The following is a 14,141-nucleotide window of genomic DNA, read 5'->3' as shown; positions in this document are numbered from 1 at the left end:
GCTAAATTCCACCACAATGAATATCATTAAAACCAAAAACTCACTATTTAAAAAATCCTAAAAATCTCAGTCCATATGATGTTACATTGTAAGATCTAGTCTTAATTCTTTACTCTCTTTTGGCAAAACAAAACTTCTAAACGTCTAAACGTTTTCAAAGCATTAAGACTGAGCATCTCTACCACATGCCAAGCACTGGGAAACAAATGAATTAAAAAGCCCGTCAAAGTATCAACTGATTTTGTACTGCTTATAAATTAAACTACAAACAACAGAGCTGCTGAGTACCTTGCAGCAAGGAGTCAACTTCTATGTGTGGAAATCTGGAGAAATTACATAGCAAATTTAAGATGGACACTGAAGACTGAGTAGGGGGTTGAGGCAAAGAGCAGGAAGAGAAAGAGTGTTACAGGAAAACAGAGGACTATTGGACAGAGCAAAATGGGTATGACAGGACTGATAAAGAGGAGAGGGGAGAGAACCCGAGGGTAAAATCAGACAGTGATGGGTCTCCTATGCTGAGCTATGAAATCTGGAGTTTATGCCCCTAACATGATGGGGAGAAGTGGACATCTTCAAGTAGTACAATAACAAAAACCTGAAGAATCAGTTCACATAACATGAAAAGCCTAGGTTACATTACAATCATGTCAAAGGCATTATTTAATATTACACCATATCAACATTGTAAATACTGTGCTGATGCAGCTACAAAAGAAATCTAAGTGTAACCTATTCCTCTGTGCATGCTTTCAACTGAGTCTCAGGGCTCAGGCATTGGTCCTCTTCTCTACTCCCTGGCTGGTATCACCAGACCTGTTTTTAAACACCATCTGCGTGTTGAGGACATTCCAAATGTATATTCACAGCCCTGACTTTGACTCTGGGCTCCAGACTTGAACAGTCAACTCCCTACTCAACGGCTATATCTAGTGAGCATCTCAAACTCAACATACTCAACTAAACTCTTCATTTTAAACCCAAAACTAGCGCCTTCCAGTTTTCCATCTCTGTACATGGCACCAGTTGTTCTAGCTAGAAAACCTTGGAATCGCGTTTAATTCCTCTCTTTCTCTTACCTCCCACAACTAATCTATTGGCAAATGGTATCGGTGCTACCTTCAGAATATATCTTAAATCTGACCTCTTTTCACTGCTCCATCAGTGCCCCCCACGAGCCAACCCTTCAGATTTCATCACATCATTCCAACAACTTCCTAAATGGTCTCCTGCTGCCCCTCTTGCATCTACAGCAGTCCCCTTTTATGATTACCTTTTAAAACAAATTAATAGATTGTATCATTTTTCTTCATAAAACTGTCCAATGGGTCCCATCACACTTAGAATAAAATTCAAAGCCGTTCTGGTCTACCAGGCTCTACATCATCAGAGACCCACCAACTTCCCAATATCATGTCCTACCACCGTACCCCACCACCACTACCACCAATTATCACCCCAGAAATCTCCAAACTCTAGCTCACCAGCCTTCTTGCACTTCCTGGAAAATTCCAATCTAATTTTCATCCCAGAGTCTTTGCATAAGTACTCCCACTACTTGAAATGCTCCACATGTCGGCATGGCTCGCTCCTATCATTCAGATCTCTTGGTGCTCAAATGTCACCTCAGAAAAGCCTTACCTGGCAACCTATCTAAAAGACCACCAAACCCACCACCACCACACTCTATCCTCTTGTACTATTTTCTTCACAGCACTTTGACAATATCTGAAATCGTATTATTTTTTTATTAGCTTAATGTCTATCTGTTAGAATATAAATTCCATGTGACTAGGTAGGGACTTTGTCTTATTCACTGCTCAATCCCTAGACCTGGTATAATACCTGGCAGACAGTAAGGCTCATTAATTACTGGTTGTTGAATGAACGAATTAACCTAATTGGTTTAATCTACCTTATTTATATTCTCATCCTGTTACACATAACTGAGTAATTCCTTCCCCACCTTTGAATTTAGATCTAATTCATGATTACCAAACTGTTCTTCCTAGAACATAGTTCTAAAACACTTGAAAGACTGTTAAAACAAGCTATACTGTAACTCTGCCTTTAATTCCTTTCTATAATCAGCCCTTCCATCAATAGTTATTTTCCTTTAACTATAACTTCCATTATCCTCTTTCTATATTATTATCAAGCTTGTCAATGTACTGCTTATTATAAGTGCTACTGATAAAGATGGACAGACATGCCCAAAATATTATAACAAATACTTTTTTATATTGTAAGTAACACAAATTATTTTTAAAAAATAGAAACTACAGAAAAGTAAAATTTAAAAACCAAATTTACAAGCAAATGATCAAGGTCAGCATCAAGAATAACAAGTCATGTTGATAGTATGTACTCAAACCCCAGTCCAATCATGAAAAAAACAAAACATCAAATACCAACTGAGGGATATACTACAAAATATTTGATCAGTAGTCCTCAAAACTATCAGTCATCAAAAACAAGGAAAGACTGAGAAACTATCATAGCGAAGAGGAGGCTAAGGGACACGATTACTAAAAGTTATTATGGCTGTGTAATGGACAGTTCTGAGAAGTAGTAGCTTCATAGGAACTCTCTGGAGGTAACACATCCCTTGTTTGTTTTCACTTTTTCCCTGCCTCCCATTTTCCCCTCACACTTTCCCTGGGATTTCACCAATCAATAAAGCACTAGTACACTTAAATTTAAATTTAAAAAAAGTATTGTAATATCATGGGATCCTGGAATTGAAAAAGGACCTTAGCTTAAAACTAAAGAAATCTGATTAAACTGTGGGCTTTTAGTTAATAATAATGTATCAATATTTATTGGTTAATTAATTTTAACATATATACCATACTAACAAAATGTTATTAATAGGGAAAACTGGGTATTGGTTATATGGAAACTCTTGGTAACATCTTTGCAATTTTTCTATAAACCTAAAACTGTTCTAAACAATAACATTTATTTTTCAAATTAAATTCATCCAAAAAATTCTACCACTCAAATAAAATCACTGGTTCACATCTCACGTATACCATTTTAGACTTCAGTGTTAGATTACATTGACGTATATCATTTTAGACTACTAGGTAAATGAACACATATAGGTATATTCCTACAAAAATGTGATCCTACTACACATAATTTTGTAACCTATTTTTTACACTTAACAATATACATAATGCTGTGCTTTCCAAATCATTAGTAGAAATCTGTATCATGTCTACTAGCTAAAAGGTACTACCTTCTATGAGGGCACTATATTTATTTAACCAATCCCCTATTATTCAACACCTAAGTTTTTCCAGTTTTTGCTTTTATAAAAAATACTACAAAGACAACTCTTAAATGAAAATCTTTATAAAGTACCAACCAGTTCTCTAACAAAGAGGAGCTGCTGGGTCAAAGGACATATAGGTATTTAATGCTTTCATAAGGACAGCCAAAATGGCCTCCATTAAGGATGTTCATACATAATTATTAATCAACGGCAGTGTATGAGTATGCCATTTCCGACTCCTATGCCAATGCCAAATATGAACATTTTATTACATATGTGCCAATCTGCCAGACAGAAGAATGAAGTTTTATTTGTTTATAAGTTAAAAAAATGTGTTTTCATCTTTATTGGTTATTTTTATGTCTCTGTGTGTGTGAAAGCTACCTATTCATGTCTTTTACCCGCCATTAGATATTAAGGTCATTAACGTAGGTCCAACACATAGCATAAGATTTTTTTCCCACAATTTGTCTGGCTTTACTCATCATGGGATCCCTATATCTGAAAAACTGCCTGGCACATAGTAAGCACTCAATAAATATGTTAAATGAATACTGAATTAATAAATTTGTCTTTTAACTTTATGGTGTTTCTGCCAACTAGAGGTTGTTTCGTGCAATAATTCTATCAATCTTTGCCTTTATGAATTCTGCCTTTCAGTCATGCTTAGAACAATTCATCCTATTCCAAGATTGGAAAATCGTTTACCTACTTTTTAAAGTAGCAATTTTCTAACTTCACATTTTATATTTAATTCACCTGGATTTTATTTTATTTACATTTTAAGGTACAATTCCTTTTTTAAAACAGCCAATTGTTCCAACATCATTTTGAAATTTTTTCTCCACCTATATGAAATGCCACCTTTATAGTACTAAACAGCCTTATATATTTCTAGATTTATTCTGTTCCACTGCTCTATTCCAGAGTTACTACTTACTGTTTTGATTATCACAGCTTTATTTGTATAGTCACTAGTGTTAAGAGCCCTCCTCATTTTTCTCTTTCAAATTTTTTCCTATTTTACAGGTTCATTCTTCAAAATGAACTTTTTAATCATTTTGTCAAGTTTTCAAAAGGCATTCTGGCTGGAATTCTGTAAATTAATCTCTCTGTTGCTATTTCCCTCATTGGTAAAACGGATATAATAGTACTTACCTCATATGTTACGAGAACTAAATGAATTAAGACATATAAAGTACTATGCTAGAAAGATGTTAACTATTACTCTAATTGCTCAAAAGTGATAACTATCATTATAATGATTGCTCGATAAATGTTTCCAGATTGTGCTCCCACAAAATTCAAAGGCTTTTTAAGATACGTCAAAGGGTAGCCTGCAACTTAAAGAATATGAAAAATATATAATGTATGCCTGCTTCATTTCACTAAAGGCCTTGACCTTTGATAAAATGAAGAGCTGGAGCTGGGAGCAGAGAACCATGAAAAATACCAAAGGCTAGTGACAGGAAGCCTCAATCTTTTTTATATTTTTTATAAAGATTGGCCCATCAAGAGGAGAATCCTTATGGGGCATGAGCAAGTCTCTTCTAATTACTTGTGTTTCCCCATCTCCATAGTGACACAGTGATGACAATACTATTATCTCAATTTCTTTCCAGAAAACACACACGGACGAGACGTCCAAAAGAATAGTTTTCAAGTAAGAAAGTGGGCAGGTACAAAGTATAAACGCTATTGATAAATATGGACAGATGGTGCCAGACTCTAATAACAAATTACCTTCACTAAATTCCCACATCACTGTAATGATGAGGGAGGAGATCGTTATGGGGTTTTTCTTGGGGGGAGATGCGATTATTTCATAGTTGTTAATAATGTTTACTGTTCTTTTGTCCTCTACATGACATTGAGATGAGGCAGAGTCCTACACCATACGAAGGACCTTAAAGAAATAATCTCCTATACGGAGCTAAAATATAAATGACAAAATGGAGGCCGAGAGGGGCAACGTGACTTGCTAATTACAAAAGTTGCTGAAGGCTTAGACCCCTGGCCTCCTAATCCCCAGACCTCAGACCTCGGCTGATGTCACCACACCGCACAGCGTCTCGCCGAGGTTCGCCACGCTTCGAGGTGGGAGGAGTCAAAGCAGGCAATCCGGCCGCAGCGAGAGGCGCTGGAAACCCACAGGACCGCACAGTCGACGGCACGTGACGAGCCACGCCTCTCTCTTCTCCCACCCTCCCCCTTCCCCGCGCCAGCGGCACGCGCTGCCAACCTCGTCATGTGACCTTCACGCGGCCCCAGCGCTCCCCCTGCTAAGAGACTTGTTTCCAGCAGCCATTTTGCCTTGAACTTGTCGTCCGTGCTCACAGCGGAGCTGGACGCCACGAAAACCCGTGGCCAGATTTTACAAGCCGCACACGCGCTTCGAAAGAGCGCTCTGGCCGTCAGGGCTGAGCCGAACCTCACTGAACACGTCGCACCCCGGGGCGCCGGGGAAAGCTGTGGGTGCGCCTCGGCCTGCGATTGGCTGTGGCGTCCACGTGATGCCAGCCCCCCCACCCCTCTCCTACCCCCTACCCACAAAAACACCCAAACATACTCTTAACACCTCGCGCCAAGTACACGCCACTGGGCGCGTGGGGACGAACGGGATGCGTGGCAACCAAGGCGCCTGCGCGTACCTGCCGGGCCGACCGGAGCGGGCCCACGCGCCGCGCCGCTCTGCTCACGGGTCCGGGAATCCTCGCGCTGCTGGACCACCAGGCTAGTCATTGGCTGCCAGCTTTGGTCACGTGCTCAACTCAGGCCTGCCCCTAACCGCTAATCACCTGGCACCGTGCTCGAAGCGGCGCTGAAAGTCTTTCGCACGCGGAAAGGGAGGGTAGTTAGAGGACCTCCTTTTCTGCCGTTAGGGGATGGCATTCACAAAGGGGAAACGAGAAGACAGGGTCTCAAAACTAAGGAAGCTCATACCTACCAGTTTAACTTCGCCTGCCCCTCCAGGAGCCGGGAACCATCGCCCTTGGGCGCTCCCCGATGCACGCCGGGATACGTCTGGCGCCCCTCGGTGCGCTGCAGAGCATGCCGGGAAAGGCACCTCTCCCGATTTCCTGGCTCTCACCTCCCGGGCATTCCTTTCACGTCCCCTTGAAAGCCCGGTCCTTCGGCTTGGAATGAGGCGGATTGAGTAATTATGGGCGTGTAACTGGATATAACAGGCACTGTCAGTCCCCCTCCCCCCACTTGTTCCATCCGTGTGGTCTTGGGGAAACCGCTTAGCCTTTCTGCATAGAGCACGCATTTAGTAAGTACCTGCAGGGTGCCTTTGTGAACATTGCAAAAAAAACCAGCAAGGGTGTTTGCCCACAAGTAAACTACCAGCCTTTCATGGTCAGTGGAAAAGAATGCTAATTTATATACAACTTACTTCAAACCCCACTTGGGAGGGAAAACGACACCTTGCATTTCTGTTGGGACAGAAGACCAGCTCTTCCTTGGTAACTTACTCCTCTTGTTGAGGTAAATGGGGGTGGACGAAACAAGAGTCATTTTAAAGGGCCCTATTACAGTTTCTGGTTCAAGCTGATACTAGCTATGTCTATTGGAAGTGAGAAAAACACCATCTGCTAATGCTGAGAAAAGGTGGTCTTACATCAGAACGAGTTCGTTTTGTAACCTGTTTACACCCCGGCCTCCAGGTCAAAACTTAATACTCTACGCCCAGGAAGCCCCCAATTAAAACAATTCGTATCAGACCTCCTCCACTTTGAACTTCTTTCCTCAGTTTTGCTCATTTCAAAACTTTGGTCTTTCAGTTAAAGGGATGACCAAGCATGGGGAAGACTCACAACAGTGCTGATTCATAAACAAGGCATTAAATGTATCAATGTATAATGTGATTACCAAGCCAAAATATAGAGTTTCAGACACCCTTTTCTTGTTTCAAGATATTTGATGAGCCTAATTAATTACCACACAATTGTTTCCTGACTAGAAAGTCAAAAGAAAGGGAATTAGACTTCTGAATATTTATCCAAAGAATATGAAAACACTAATTTGAAAAGATATATGCACACCTATCTATGTTCATTGCAGCGTTATTTATAATCGCCAACACATGGAAATAACCTAAGTGTCCATCAAGGAATAATTGGATAAAGATGTGGTATGTGTACACACACACACACACACACACACACACACACAGAGGAATATTACTAAGCCATAAAAAAGATGAAATATTGCCATTTACGACAACATGGATGGACCTTGAAGGTATTATACTAAGTGAAATAAGTCAGAAGAAAAAAGACAAAATATAATTTCACTCATGTGGAATATAAAACAAAAAAGAAACAACAAATAAAACAAAAACAAACTCACATTCAGACAACAGACTGATGGTTACCAGAGTGCGAGGGGGGTAGCGGAAGGGCAAAATGGGTAAAATGAGGTCAAATGTATGGCAACAGATGGAAACTAGATATATACATGTTATAGTGTATACAGATACCGAATCATAATGTTGTATATCTGAAAATTATATAATGTTACTAACCAATGTTACCTCAATTAAAGAATAATCATAATAAAAAATATATAAAAATAAAAGGGAATTAGATGATCAGATAATAAAACCATTAAACTATATCTATGTTAATTTGAAGTTTATGAAACATTCCAATATACTTTATTACATGAAACCCTAACAACAACCCTGAGAGAAAAGTACTATACTAATATTACCATCTTCTGAGACAATCTTGAATGGGAAGCTGGAAAACGTGTTTTAACATAGTCTCCAGGCACCTGTAATGCACAACTAGATTTGGGTTCGACTGGCTCTAGTGGAAAGAGCCCAGTCCTCGAAGTCAAAGCCATCTGTGTGAACTTGCAGTTCTCTCACTTACTGTACTTTGACCTTGAACAGGTTTTTGAATTTTTGAGGCTCAGTTCCTTGAACTACAAATTGGGGCCAATCGTACCAAGTCTTTGGATTATCATGATGATTCTGAAATAAAAATATTTAGAATACCTGTCACAGTCCCTGATGAATAGGAGGCACTCTATAAATGGGAGTACTAGTTAGTGGCAAAGTTGTATTCTAACCAGTATCCTGTACTCTGTCCAGTATAGCAGACTCTTGAATCCTTTTTTCTCCACTATTCTCTTTCTCCCCTAGACAGTGCTAGAGGCACACTAACAAATTCTAACACTGCAGATTTCTTTTAGACGTCTTAGTGACTGTTGCCCATCTGTTGGTGCATATTGTTACATTATTTCCTGCCTTCATTTCAAGCTTTTTTCTTCCTTAACATATTAAAATGCTGAACCGTAGACATTATTGAAGTAAAATAATGATGATACAGAGATGCTTAGAAGGTGGAGTGGGCACCTGTGCCTACACTTCAAGGAGGTTAAAGTTGTGTATATTTAAATACCTCAGAGTAAAGACACCCTCAGAACTCACTTCTCTCTTCACTTATGTAACACAATGTTTTCCATGTTCCATTCCCAGTCTTCTTCCAGTTTCTTTTCCTCTTCTAGCTTCACCATTCACTCCTAACCAAGGGAGGATTTAGATAGGGCAGAGTTTCCCATACACATCTGAAATTCAAAATTTCAAATTAATTATCTATCCATTTACCTCACGCACCAGCTACCACGGTATTCCCTTAAATGAGCAATGACACCACTATTCCGATAAGTCTCCCGGTCCAGGAAACCTCCATATCCTTAATTGCTCCTTCTCATCTATTTTCCACTTTCAATGGTTACAACGTCCTGCTGGTTCTCACACGTAAATGTCTTTTAAATCCAACACCTACTTTCCATTTCTTCCACCATTGCATTAGTACAACCCTTATGTCTATGAGACCCTACATATATAAGTATTTCATTATAATGAGAATATCATGTTAAAGTTGATTTCAGAATACAAAATTTGTCATCTATGTTATTTTACAATAGACGAGTAAATGGTTTATAATGTCCTACACAGTGAATGTCCTTAGTAAGGATGAGTGAAATATTTTTTTAATATAAGCAAATGTATCTAAATACATATAAGAAGTTATAAAGTCTGGAAGTTTTGGGCAAATATTTTACTGAGTGCTGAAGAGAATTAGTTGTGATCTTGGAAGTAATTGTAGATATTTTTGCTATCCTCAAATATTTCTGGTTTTCCCAACTTTCAACAACAAAATATAATTGCTCTCCTTTGCTCCTTTGAAGTTCGGAGTGACTGCTTTGGCAATGAAATGTGAGTGGAAATGGCATGTAGTAGTTCTGGGAAGAAGTTTTAAATACTAGTGTACAATTCAGTCATTTTCTCTTTCCTTCTCCACAACCACAAGCAATGGTAGTTACTCCATCAACCTTGTTCCCATAATATGGATGACACAAAGCAGATACCCCAAGACAACTAGCACTGAACATATGTCATGAGCAAGAAACAATTTAGTTTGCTTTAAGAAAGACACTGAGATTTGGGATCTTCAGTTATCACATAACCTAGCACACACTGAACGATACAGAAATGAAGGAAGTTGCTAGAGGTGAGAAAAATGTATTCTGTTAAGGAAGACCCCCATTGCCAATGCACACGATGTGATACAAATTCAGAAACATAAGAGAGTAGAAGACTCTAGCAGCATGAGGGGACAACTGCCTGAGGGTGGAGTAAAAGAAGAGCCTGAAGAAAGAACACTCATTGGAACCTTGCTTTTCATCTCTCCCTACTACATAATCCATTTTTCACAGACCAGCCAAAGTGATCTTTTAAAAGTATTGGTGAGATCTTATGACTCCTCTGCTTGAAACTGGCCAGGTTTCATATTACACTTACCGTTAAATCCACAGTCTTCACCTTGGCCTATAAACCCTAACTGATCTGGTCCTTGCCTACTTATCATTTTGTGGTTTATGCGCACACCCTTGATCACCATTAGCATCCGTACTTTTTATGGGATGAAATCCATGTGGATGGCTCCTTCTCAGTGATTCTCATCAACTCAAATGTGACTTTCTAAGAGAAAGGTTTTAGTTCCCTACCCTAGGTAAAGTAGACTCCCTCCATCTACCGGTCATCTCTAATTTATCATCCTGTTTCTTTTCTTTATGGCACTTCTCCTTATCTAAAACTACGTTATTTGTTGTATTGTTTCACTTCTGCCTCTACCCAAGAGAACACAATCTCCATGAGAATAGAGGCCTCCTCTGTATTCTCAATATCTTGAACAGTTCTGGCACATGACAAACAATCAGCAAGAAAATACTTGCAAACCATGTATGTGATAAGGCTTTACTATCCAGAATATATAAAGGACTCCTACAACTCAACAACAGTAACAACCAAAAAAAAACAAAGCTCAATTAAAAAATGGGCAAAGGAATTGAATAGACATTTCTCCAAAGAAAATATACAAATCATAAACACATTTTAAAAATGCTCAACATCTTCGGCGGTAAGAAAAGATGAAATAGGACCATTTGTGACAACATGGATGGATCTTGAGATTATAATGCTAAGCAAAATACGTCAGACAGAAAAAGCAGAGAACCATATGATTTCACTGATACGTGGTATATAAATAAAAACAACAAAAGAACAAGACAAACAAATGAGAAACAAAAACTCATAGACACAGACAATAGTTTAGTGGTTACCAGAGCGTAAGGGGGGAGGGGGTGGTATATGAAGGTAAAGGGGATCAAATATATGGTGATGGAAGGAGAACTGACTCTGGGTGGTAAACACACAATGGGATTTATAGATGATGTAATACAGAATTGCACACCTGAAATCTATGTTGTACACCTGAAATTTACTAACAATTGTCACCCCAGTAAACTTTAATTTTAAAAAAATGCTCAATATCACTAATCATCAGGGAAATTTGAATCAAAACAATGAGATACCACTTCACACCTCTTAGAATGGCTACTATTATAATTTTTTAAAAAGACAGAAAATAACAAGTGTTGGCAAGGATGTGGAGAAATTGGAATGCTTGTGCATTGTTGGTGGGAATATAAACTAGTGCAGCCACTGTAGAAAACAGGATGGCAGTTCCTCAAAAAACTAAAAATATGTTACCATATAATCCAGCAGTTCCACTTCTGGGTATATACTCAAAAGAATTGAAAGTAGGGTCTTAAAGAGACATTTGTACATCCACGTTCATAGCAGTAATTCATTATAGCCAAAAGGTGGAAACAACCCAAGTATCCATGGACAAGCAAAATGTGATATATGAGTATACATACATACTTTATGTTTCCATTTATATGAGGTACCTAGAGTAGTCAGAATCATAGAGACGGAAAGTGGAAGTGGTTGCCAGGGGCTGCAGGGAGCGAAAAATGGACAATTGTTGTTTAAGAGGTATAGCGTTTCAGTTTTGCAAGATGAAAAAAGTTTTGGAGATTGGTTGCAAAACAATGTGAATGTACTTAACACTACTGACTGTACACTTAAAAATGGTTAAAATGGTAAATTTTATGTTGCATATATTTTACCACAATTTTTATAAAAAGACAGCATATATTTGTTGACACTGGATGAAAGAATGAATGAATCTCATATACAAACTAAGAATTATGTTTTTGATACTCATTTACTGTTTAACTTCACTGGACTTGTCTATCTCCGATGATTAGAGAAAACCATTGTCATTTCTGTTACTCTTGTCTCAAAAACCAAATTTTGATTTTTAATTAAAAAAGAAAGTGTTGTATATCTTACTTATGGTATTTGCCCTAAGAAGTCAGTCTCTGAATCTCTATCTCTGTCTCTGTCTCCATGTGTATGTCCCTCTCTTCCCTCCTCTCCCCTCCCCTCCCCTCCCCTCCCCTCCCCTCCCCTCCCCTTCTCTCTCTCTCTCTCTCTCTCTCTCTCTCTCTCTCTCTCTCTCTCTCTCTCTCTCCTTCTTCTTCTTTAATTCAGCATTTTACTCAATTCTTACAGTAGACTGCTCATTGGCCTCCCTGTCTTCAGTCACTATCCCTATCCAATCCATACTGCACACTGCTCCCAGATTTGTCTTATTTTTCTGAAGCACAGACCTCATTATATAATGCCTCCATATAAAACCATTGACAAAGTCCAACTTATCAATCTTGTCTTTTATGGCTATTACTTATTGAATCTTGTCTAAGAAATCTTTGCCCACCCCAAAGTTGTAAAGTTTTATAGTTTTATCTTTTACACTTAGGTCTAACATATACCTCAAATTAATATTAGTGCATGGTGTGAGGTAGGGTTGAGGTTCATTTTTTTTCCATGAAAATATCAAGTTGATCCAACACTATTTGTGGAAGACTATTTCCCTCCTTTGAATTCCCTTGGTAACTGTATTAGTTATCTATCACTCTGAAACAAATTGCCCCAAAACGCAGCAGCTTAAAACAGGAAATATTTATTTACCTCATGGTTTCTGTGGTTAAGGAATCTGGGAACGGTTTAGCTAGGTGCCTCTGGAAGAATATTTCTCATGAGGTTGAGTCAAGCTGTTGGTCAGGGCTGCAGTCTCATCTGATAGCTTGATTCCAGGGGATGAGGGTCTGCTTCAAAGCCCATTCATGTGTTTTAGGCAGGCCTTGGCAGCCCTCACCACATGGGCCTCTCTGTAGGGCTGCCTTACAACATAGCAGCTAGTTCTTTACTAATAGCAAGCCATCCAAGAGAGAAAGAGTGCCCCCAAGATGTAAGCCATAGTTTTTTTTAAAAACTAACCCCAGAAGTAACATCCTATCACTTCTGTCAGCCCATATTCAAAGGGAGGAGATTATATAAGGGTGTGAATGCCAGGAGGAAGGACTCACTGGGGCCGTCCTAGAGGCAGCCTATAATAACATCCTTTTCAAAAACCAATTGACGATATATGTTTGAGTCTATTCTAGCCTCTGTTCTGTTCCATGTTCTGTTCCATTGACCTGTTTATTTGTCCATATACTAATGCCATGCTGCCTTGATTTCTGTAGCTCTATGGTAAGTCTTGAAGTCAGGCAGTATAAGTCCTTTAACTGTGTCTCAAAATTATTTTGACTATTCTAAGTCCTTTGTAGTTTAGAATCAGCTTGTCAATTTCTATGAAAACCCCATTGGCATTTTAATTGGAATTGCATTGAATCTATAGATCAAATTCTGAATAATTAATATCTTAATATCTACAAATATCTAATACTCATATGAAAAGATGCACAATACTGTTAATTATCAGGGAAATACAAATTAAAACCACAATGAGGTACCACTTTATACCCTCCAGAATGTCTTAAATTAAAAAGACTGACAATAGCAAATGTTAGCTAGATTTAGAGCAACTATAACTCTCACACATTGCTGCTGGCAGTGTAAAATGATACAATCCTTTGGATAGCAGTTAGACAATTTCTCATAATTTTTTTTTTTTTTTTTAGATTTTGTTGGGGAAGGGGAACAGGACTTTATTGGGGAAGAGTGTGTACTTCCAGGACTTTTTTTATTTTTCCCAAATCAAGTTGTTGTCTTTCAATCTCAGTTGTGGAGGGTGCTGTTCAGCTCCTTATATCCCAGTCCAGTTACCGTTGCTAGTTCCCACTATCCCTTGTGGGAGTCGAACTGGCAACCTTGTGGTTGAGAGCCCGCGCTCCAACCAACTGAGCCATCTGGGAGCTCAGTGGCAGCTCAGCTCAAGGTGCCGTGTTCAAACTTAGTTGCAGGGGGCAGAGCCCACCATCCCTTGTGGGACTCGAGGAGTTGAACTGGCAACCTTGTGGTTGAAAGCCCACTGGCCCATGTGGGAATCGAACCGGCAGCCTTCGGAGTTAGGAGCATGGAGCTCTAACCTCCTGAGCCACCGGGCCGGCCCAATTTCTCATAAATTTTAACATATACCTATTCTATGAT

General features: G+C 39.0%; 1 protein-coding gene across 1 annotated transcript in view; it reads right to left on the bottom strand.

The window, feature by feature from the left end:
* MGA (MAX dimerization protein MGA) overlaps nt 1-5,423 on the bottom strand; it is a 129,069-nt gene extending 123,646 nt beyond the window's left edge. Inside the window, exon 1 of the mRNA XM_081049209.1 lies at nt 5,322-5,423. The gene's annotated coding sequence lies outside the window, so the exon portion shown is untranslated. The remainder of the gene's footprint in view (nt 1-5,321) is intronic.
* Nucleotides 5,424-14,141: the final 8,718 nt, after the last annotated feature.

Source organism: Rhinolophus hipposideros, assembly GCF_964194185.1.
Source record: "Rhinolophus hipposideros genome assembly, chromosome: 5".
NCBI classification, from domain to species: domain Eukaryota; kingdom Metazoa; phylum Chordata; class Mammalia; order Chiroptera; family Rhinolophidae; genus Rhinolophus; species Rhinolophus hipposideros.
The sequence above is the reverse complement of the archived record's forward strand: the minus strand, read 5'-3'. Positions and strand labels throughout refer to the sequence as shown.